This window comes from Halyomorpha halys, unplaced genomic scaffold (genome assembly GCF_000696795.3).
Source record: "Halyomorpha halys isolate HHAL.00 unplaced genomic scaffold, Hhal_1.1 Scaffold214.1, whole genome shotgun sequence".
Lineage (NCBI taxonomy): Eukaryota > Metazoa > Arthropoda > Insecta > Hemiptera > Pentatomidae > Halyomorpha > Halyomorpha halys.
In genome coordinates, this window is record NW_027110944.1 from 1,329,750 (window position 1) to 1,340,128 (window position 10,379).

The window sequence follows — 10,379 nt, forward strand, 5'->3', positions numbered from 1 at the left end:
TATGATATAAACAGCCCTGATGAAGCCCTACCAAGTGGGGCGAACCATCGGACAATAAATAGTTGAAAACTATTTTGTTCATTTTTGATCTCAACCCTGACCATCTTCTTCATACTGTAAAAAGATCACTTTTCAAACCATTATTTAAATATATCACAAAATAAAAAAAATTACCCATTTTAAATTTAAATGCAAGTTTTATTAATGTATTAAACTATTAGGTGTTTTTTTCTCTCTTTTACTTACTACATTTTATTCATTAATTTAAATCTACAGCTTTATGTATGTAATACAAATTGTAATTTTCGTTGAGTCAGGTTAGTATGACATGAGAATGACTCTTAGAGAAACTATTCAGAAGTAGCAATTCTGAGTAATAACAATAATTAATAAAAATAGTAGGATTTCGAGGTCTAAGCTAAATGAAGATTTACGTAAGTTATTAATTTCTTTTAAATAAAACATCCTGGTCTGAGGTGGAGTGAATTCCCGACGATTTACTATTATTAAGTAATGGATAAGAAGGGCAAACGATCTAAGTGTAATTTTCATTCCATTATTTCAAGAAATGACGTATAAACAAACTACTACCATTAGTGCTAAAGTACTAATTAGAAGTAAAACAAAGTTGAAAAATAATAATGAAACTTAATTTATGAAATAATTAATTAGAAGATTAATCAATAAAAATATTAATTTTTTTTCATAGTAAGTTAAGAAACTGTAGTTGAAGATTTGAGAGCAATAAAAACAATCAAGCTTCATCAGTTTTACTGATGTTATTCTTATTTTCTTTATAAATATATTTCAGTGTGATTTGGTCTTATTTTCCCACTTAAAAAAAATAAATAAAATAAAATACATTTATAATTTGATTCTCTGATTTTTCTAGTGAATTGAATTTATCTTATTTTAAAATATTTTTCAGTGTGATTTGGTCTCGTTTCCTCTCTCTTTTTTTTCAATAAAATAGTCTTATAATTCAATTATCTGATTGCTCTAACGAATTGAATTTATTTAATTTTCAACGCACTAAATTGGCCTAATCAACAAGTTATTTTTTTCAAAAAAATTAATTTTATTATTTAACATGATTAATGTTTTATGGGAATAATGATTACAAGGAGACAAAAACATATGTATGACTAAGGGATGGCCAGTCATTTTTATATTTAAAGTATTTGTTAGATATGATGTGAGTAAACAAAGCCTCTTGCATCATAACCGGAAGAACCACTTTTTTGAGTTGCACCGGCTCCAACATGAAAGTACTTATTTTATTTTTAATTTGAGATCTGGTCTTATTTTATTTTGTTATCTGATATAGTTTAACTTAGCTATCATTTATCATTTTTGTTTCTGATCATGTATGTATCCTATTAATGAACACTACTGTTATTCTGAAGGGACATATACCCAGAATATACATAGGCTCGCGGCCTTGCTCCGGTTAAAATATTTTTATAATAATTACATAAATTTTTTCTTTGAAATGTAACCAAATATAAAAACAACTTTTTTATCCACACAAAATCTATTTATTATTACGATAATTAACATACAGCCTGAAATTTATTCATTGATATCAATAAATAAGACGGACACAAACCTCTAGCTTACAGTATATATTTTTAATAGCCCACTAAATTCCTGTTGAACAGATTCGCTACTTAAGACATCTTGATAAGAGTTACTTGCAATCCCCATTGTTATTATTGGCGTGACATACCATAGAGGTCCAAGGCCTCGCGCGATGAACGTAGGAAATACATCTCGTCTCATGACGAGGTTTTCATAGGGTGGGTTCGTCACTACCACGCCTATTTTTGTGAGTGCCACCCATTGGCTTACGGGCTTCACAAATGCCCGGGGGGAGGTTGTGAGTGAGTATTGCATATGCTTGAAAAAATCCCGGGTAGGGCCGGGGACTCGATCTCGAAACCTTCGGGTTGGTAGACAGGCGCGTTACCACGCTGCTAACGTGACCCCTATTAGACAAACGTTCCAAACTTCTCATTTACTACAAAAAACTCTTATACGCTATGATAATCAGACCGATTTGGACAAACAGAATTGAGCATTAGGGCTCCACTAAACCATCAAATTCATCCTATATCCAATCCTTACAATCCGAAATCCTCCGTAAAATCTTTGATGCTCCTTATTACGTCACAAATAAACACATCCATAAAGACATCAACATCTCACTCGTAGCAGATTTGGCCTGAAATAGATATACATCCTTTCATTCCAAAATCCTTACCCATCCAAACCCATTAGTTCTTAATCTCTCATTCTTAACAATCTCTGATAATACTCCGAGGCATCTGAAAATATGATGACCATGGAATCTTCTAATTTAAAGAAATGATTGAACTACGACCGTTGGGTAGTTCCTTCCTAAAATTATCATGTGTTCTGAAACATTTATCACATTTATTTATTGTATTTTTTTTCTCTAATAGCTGTATTTCAATAAAAAATAAATAAGACGGCAGACAACAAATCACCCTACATCGTCCACCTATTATCACTTAAAATTAATCTTAATCCGGAAAATACATTCAACACTTGTTTTAGAATTTAAGATATTTCAAGCGACTCTCCATTCTATTCTGAAGGAATGTGGATTATGGTAAACGGCTTAGAATACATTTTTTATCTCTACACATCTTCTAATGCACTGCAATCGCCCTAGTATATTTCGTCATTTCGTTATAATCTAGATTTTAGAGTTGATATTCGATGTCTACTTTTGCTTCTATCAAATTTATCGGGAATTATTTGAGGATTTCATGAACTTATGATCTGTATCATTCACACCGCCATATTGAAAATGTATAAATTAATAAACCTTTTGAATTCATACAATCTATTTCCCTTTCATAATTATACCAAAATCATTCTATACTATTATTTTGCATTTAAAAGTAAAAATACAACCATAAAAGCTTGACAATATCTTTAATAGAAGTAAGATAAAAAAAAAAAGAATCGTGTTCCCAAGATTCCAGTTTATGAAATGGAAGGAAATAATAATGACGTTGAGAATACAAGATTCTACATTGGAATAAAGCCTTCAATTTTGAAGATATCGAAATCCTTTTTTGGGGGGCCTTTCATACATTTTCAATGGCTTTAAATGAAATAAATAGAAAAGGAGGTTATTGGTTACATTGGAAACTCTAAGTTTTCTCCTCTGGTCAACTACATGCTTCATAGTTAAAAAGCAATAGTAGTTGGCGAAACTGTAGGAATATACTTTTTTCCTGTCTTTTTTTTTTTATTTGTAATCGAACACTCTATATTTAGTATGGACAGGTGAATCGAGAATCAATTCTTTTGAAAGAATTGAACTCTCATGAGATTCACCCAGAAGAATCACAGCTCACTTAATGATTCCGGAATTACTTAAAGTCGGTTGATTATCTATTCAGGAGAGTCGAACAATTGAGATTGGGGTTTCTGTTTAAATGGCAATTTAACTTTTATTTTTACTAAATCATCAAGCCTTTTGTTATGAAACTTCTGTATTGCAAATTATGAATAAAGTATTGTGTAGCTTGTTGTTCATTAGGGCGTAAAACCCATAGGTCATCAACGCCCATAATGTATATTCTCTATGTACACACAAGAGGTGTGTTTCTTTTGTTTTGTAAGGGAATGCTAAACTTGATTCTGTATAATTTACACAACTGGGAACACAAAATAATAATAATTATACAGTTTCCACACCTGACAGTTTATTCTGCGTCAAATCTTCTTTGTGATGACCATGCAATCCATTAAAATTAAAATCTTCTTTCTTTTTCTTCCTCATCAGTGCCTCTCAGCGTGGAGGTGCCTCGATTCAAGCGTTCCCTCTGTCCCGGTCCCTTGCCTATGCCCTCATGGAATCCACACCTTTCCTTTCTTCTCTCCCAGTTTAGGCACATTTGCTGCCTCTATGGTTTGTCCTCTGAAAGTAATCTGCACACCTCCCGGTTCTCGTCCAATTTGCATGACTTTGCTTTTACTCGTATTTAGCATTTCATACCTTTTCTCTCCAGCTCCGCTTACCATTCCACTACAGCTTGCTGAAGATTCTGGACAGAGTCCGCTATGAGTACAATATCATCGGTATAGAGAAGTGTTTGAGGAAGTACTGTTATCAAGTTCCATTTCCCTACTACTGTTCGTGTCGTCCTTATTTTACATATTTTCAATACCTCGTTCATCAGAAAAATAAAGAGAAGAGGGCTTAGACTATCTCCCTGTTTGACTTTTCTCTTCATATCAAAGCTCCCAGGCTCCTTTCCATTTATCCTGACTTTACTGTTTGAACCCTCGTACGAATGTTTTATGGGTTCTATAAGTTCTAAAGGGACGGTTTTTGTCTTCAATTCATTCCATATTTCAACTCTTGGAACTGAATCAAAAGCGGCTTGCTGATCTGAAAAAGCTAAGTATACATTTTTATCCCTATTCCATGCCTTTTCTATGATGTTCCTCAGTGAAAATAATGGGTCCTGGGTCTGTCTAAAAGGCCTGAATGTGGCTTGCCCTTCTTCAAGGTCCTTTTCTACTACATCTCTGGGTCTCTTCTCGAAGACTGATGTGTATAACTTAAGGACCACTTGGGACAAGCATATTGGTCTATAGTAGTTACAATAGCTTAGACTTCCTTTCATATGTATTGGAATAATGACATTGTATTCCGTCTTTGGGGATGCTTTTCTCGTCATATATTTTCTGAAATAGACCCTGTAGAACTTTAATTATTCCATTGCCTCCATATTTGATAAGCTCCAGGAAAACACCATCTCCTCCAGCTGATCTTCCTGTCTTGAGTTTCTCTATAGCCTGCATCATTTCTTCTTCCCATAAAGAGCCGTCATATTCCGGTTTCATTCAGTTCTACTTTCTATCCTCTTATTTTCTTGACCTTGAGGATCTTCGAACATTTGTGCGTAATGTTCTCTCCATCTTTTCAGTATATCGTTTTCCATAGTAAGAACTATCCCTGCACTATTTTTCACGTTCCTTATGGGTTTGCATTTCTTGCCTTTCAGGGTTTTTATTTTTTTTTTTTCAGAAGATTTTGATATTTTCATTATAGTCGTTTTGTAGGCTTCTTTCGAATTTTTCCCAGCTCTTCCTTTTAGCATCTCGTACAACTAATTCTGCTTCTTTCCTCCGTCGGACGTACAGTTCCCAAGTTTGCTTGGACGTATAGCTGCTTTCACCCTTTCATTCCACCATTCTGATCTTTTCACGTTGGAGGAATATTTCTTTATGCCACATACTAATGTTCCGACTTTCAGGATCCTATCTTTGATTTTTTCCCACACCTCATCTATAGGTGCATCAAGGTTAATTTCCTGCAGTTCTGCCACATACCTTTCTTGAAATTGTGGATTCTGGAGCTGTAAAATATCCATTCTTATATATTGTCTTTTTGGTATTTTCCGAAGCTGCAAAATTTGGGTATCCACAATGAGCATCATAAGACCTGAGCCGATTTCCGCTCCTATGACGACTTTTACATCTGGGAAGAGTCTTCTGGTGTTTCTGCTATAGAGTAAGTAGTCTATAACACTGTTACCATTTCTTTCTCGGCACTAAAAACAATCTTATGGACTTTCTTATGGGGAAATAGAGAGTTCCCCATCAGTAGGTCGAATTCAACGCAAAAATATATCAGCCTCTGATCACTGGTATTTTTGGCATCCTTGCCTCCATGTTTCCCCATCACTCCATGAGATCGGTGGAAATCATTTCCTGTCCTTGCATTAAAATCATCCATAATAATTATCTCTCTATTCATATTTTGTGCCTTAACAACTTCTCTTTCTAATTCAGTATAAAACTGTTCTTTATCGAGAGTGTCTGCATCCACTGTAGGGGCAAATATCTGAATAAAAACTAAATGGTTTGATGATATTTCTGTATGCATAGTTATAATCTTAGAAGATACTGGGTTCCATTCTTTAACCTTAGCGAAGATGTTATCTTTCATGATATTACCTACTCCTTCCTTTACTCTAGTATCCTTCAGGACTCCCTAATATACCAAGGTATAGTCCCTGGGCAGCCTTAGCTGTCCATTACCTTTTTTCTTTACTTTACTAATGCCTATGATGTCCACGTGGTACGTCATCATCTCTGCAGATATCTCTTCCTCCTTTCCCGTAAGTGTCTTTATGTTCCATGTAGCCAGTCGTATTTCCTTTTTGAGTGCCATGTCGTAAACGTTGATTTCCATACTGTCCGCGGCCACTTAATAAACCCTGAATCATTAGAACTACTTTGCGGGTGATTAGCCTAGCAAAATAGGCCCCGTTACATCGGAACAACTGACCTTCCGATTATTTATATCCTCTCGGAGGAAAGGAGGCCGAGCAATACCCCCCGGAACTGGGTACCTGTTTGTCCACGGGTCCTTATTCCTTATATTCGGACCGCCCCTCCAAGGAGAGGTCCCTCGATCCGCAACCCAGAGGGACGCGCGCGCACCCTAGGGCAGTTTCCGCCGAGAGAAAATGAATATGCAGGTTTTAAATTTAAAAAATAGTATTTAACATTTTTTATTTTTCCTTTCTTTTTGTTCCAATAATTATAAAACAAACAAATAAGAAGTGAGTACTGTTTTGTTAGTTCCAAAATACGTTTACTGCAAGTTTAAAATAAGCCAGGAAAATGTGGATTTTCAAGTTCAAAGGGATAGATTAAAACTGGCGAAGAAAATAAAATGAAGACACAATGGAGCATTGATTCTTCTCAACAACTTAGTACTGTATGTTAAAATATGATAAAACAGTCACTTCATTGCAAATTAACTTTAAAATACATTTCATACATACCAATTCATCCTATGAACATGTGACAGTAATTTGTCTCCAAAATTTTCTTTATATCTGTTCATAATATTTAAATTAATTTTTACTGCATACTTTGATTTGTTTCTTCAACTTCCAGAAACGAACTCTAAAGAAGAATGTAAAAAGCAAGAAATTAAAAATTGTTTTCCATATCATTATTTTCAGAATTAAATTTCTAACTAAATGGTCAGACAACTGGCACTTTATAATTCACACTATCCATAATATTTATTTACCATATAAATAAGTGATAATTGTAAATCCTGAACAACAAATGGTTCTTGCCACCACAACAAATGTTTCTTAGTTTCATTATCAAGAACATGACCCTGTTAAGTTAAACAAATAAATCAAATGGAATCCCTTGAAATTAAATTTAAAACTAAATTCTATAGGATGCTGTGACTCTTTAATTAATCAATTGCTGATAGTGAAAAAACAATATTGCTAAAATAACCAGAAATATATAATAATAAAATGTATACATCACATTGCTGATAGTGAAAACAAAGTATTGCTAAAATAACTATAAAGTTTTTTATATCATTTTACCAAATAGACACTTAATCATATAAAAAAGTAATATAAGGTTCATAGGTAAAATACACATTTATTCATAAAAAATATGTAAAATTAAATATTTAATATGGGTAACTTAAATATATATATTTTTTTTAATACAATTTTATTATAATGAAATTTGTGCACTAAGTAGTATAAAAAAAACTTTCAAGTAATTTTAATATAGTAAGTTCAGGATAAATGTATTATAATCAACACCCTTTCAGATTCATGCATATACATATATTCTTTTACATTTCAGGTCAATCCTGTCCATTTTCATGTAGTTACATTTGAAAATAGATATGAAATTTAATATCTAAAATTTATTAATAATTATCTAATGATCAATTTATTTTTTACTTCTTATGCACATTTTACTTTACATTATGTTCCATCCATTTTAACTTATTAAGATTACATTTTACATCTAATATTATGTAAAATGTAAACGGGTGTTGAAAGAATTTTCCTTAACTTATTAAATTAAATAATATTAGAGATCCCTTTAAGTAACTTTTTAAACATCTATCAGAAAGAAAAAAAAATAAGAATTTTTATTATATTAAGTGAAACTGTGAATTTCATTATTATACAAGGAGAAAAATGATTTAAAATAAGAAAAAATACTTGATATAGCTGGTAATAAAATAAAGCTACTACTAAGATCATTAGATTTGTATTAATACTAAAATAACTAGAAAGTTTTTTATATCATTTTACCCAATACACACTTATTCATATAAAAAAGTAATATAAGTGCAGAACTTTCATAATAAACTTGGTTTAAAAAAAAAAATTAATTTAGTATACTTTTTAAAATATAATTTCATTTGTTGTACCATATTTTTATAAATAAATGTATTTTAGTAATTTTTAATGATTTTAGCTATAAAAACTGATACATTGAGGAGACAGAATTTTACATAACATCATTTTTTTAAAAAGTTTTTTTCATTATATGCACTATACTTTTTAAAAACTTTGTTAAATTTATAATTTCTAAAGAAATATATGTGTTTAAAACCTAGTATTTTTATTCCAATTTTTTCGACCTTAGGCCAATTATAAATTTTAAAAATTCATTTTTTTTTTTTTATATAAAATTGGAGGCAGATCACAACTGAATTAATATTTACTTATAGCTTAATAAACAAGGAAGATTTTCTAAAACTGGAAAATTTGTTGCTAAGTAGGAGATTGATAAAAAATTGCAAAGAATTAAGATTTTAAGAAAAACAGAACATTCTGTTATATAGTCGCATGAAAGCCTCCCTTCAAATGGTTTTAATAATGACAAATTTTATTTACATTTAAAGACAATTTTGTTTAGTTAACTAAGCTGCAAATCATAATTATCTAATATAAATATTCTTTGTATTAATTGCTTCCTACTCAAAAAACATAAGCCCAGCTTAAAAAAATTAATACCACTAAGTTCTACTTTAATTTCCTTTAATATTGCTAAAAACATAATAAAAACCCACGTATGTATGTACCTCAAATCACAAACTAACAAAAACAAAACAAACTTCAGCCCATTTACCAAGCAAGCATCAACCTATTATAGGTAAACGAAGTAAATTTCAACCGTAGTAAATTCAACCATAGTAAACCAGAGTAAACGAAATAAATTTCAAACCTTCCAGAACTTTTTTCGAACCAGCGAAATGTGACCAAAATTGTTGATAAAGCTGGAAAAAAAAGCCTGATTCTAATGTCTTCAAAATTAAGAAACTAATTTAAAGTGGCTTGGGAATTAGAAACCGACATAGATGCCTTCCAGAAGTAGGCTCTAGATCAGTGGTTCCCAACTTTTCTTTGGGACTCACTTTGAACTCCAATTGGGAACCACTCTCTAGATACTGTCAAGCTGTTTACCTATTTATATACATGTTATAATATGCCATGTATAGTCCATAAGATACTTTTTCATGAGGGTTATATGATCAAAGCTATGATACTTTCCTGACAGGAAAGATGGTCAAAAGATGCCCAAGGGCCCAGGAAAAAAATTTGATAATTATTTAGAGAATCACACTCGAAAACATTCACTGCCAGCAATCAATGAAGGCTTACTTCATTCCTGGTCTCTTTGGAGTCTCTCATTTCAAACTTGCAGCCAATAACATCAACTAGAATTAAAACAAATTAAGATAAAAAATCTCCATGTCAAGGTTTGTTACCGACTTACCACCTACCTTCATTTCTGCTTACAATCTAGACGATTAAGCAATTTCAGTTCTCCTCCTCTTCGTAGATATCCAAAAACTAAAAACTAAGTAATGAAAAACTTTCCAGAGTAATTATAAAAATAAAATTAATAATTTAAGTTTAGGAGTATAGCTTACTAAGATAATAAACTGCCAGGTTTCATGTTTTTTTTTTTAGATAAATGTAAGTTCATTGAAGTATATAGCATAAAATTGGTTGAATCATCAACACAACTTGATTTTATTATTATTCAAGTATAAATTTATAATGGAATTAACTGCACCAGACTGCTCCTCTAACTTTGTTGTCATAATTGAAAATAAGGAGCCGATGTGAGAAGGAATTATTTATTTAATAATTAGAGGAATGAATTGAATTCTGCATGCATCATGGAATGATGCAACTAGAATCTACATCATGAAAAAAAACTGACTTTTATGAGCACAGTAAAATATCTAAGCACAAAATAGAAGAAAATATTCGAAAAATTCGAGATTGCAAAGTAAATCTTTCGATCATAATTTTTAATTGAAGTTAATATATTTCACCAAAATGTCTCTCGCTCAGAGTAGGAAAACTGACCATTGTACTTTGCCACTTCAGACTCAAGAACACTAAGCATGTCAGCAGCCCTACAAAGTAGGCCTAAATGTCGGACAATAAATAGTTAAAACTATTTTGTTCCTTTTTGACTGTAACCCTGGCCATCTTCTTCATATTTTAAATTATACGGTCAACTATTTT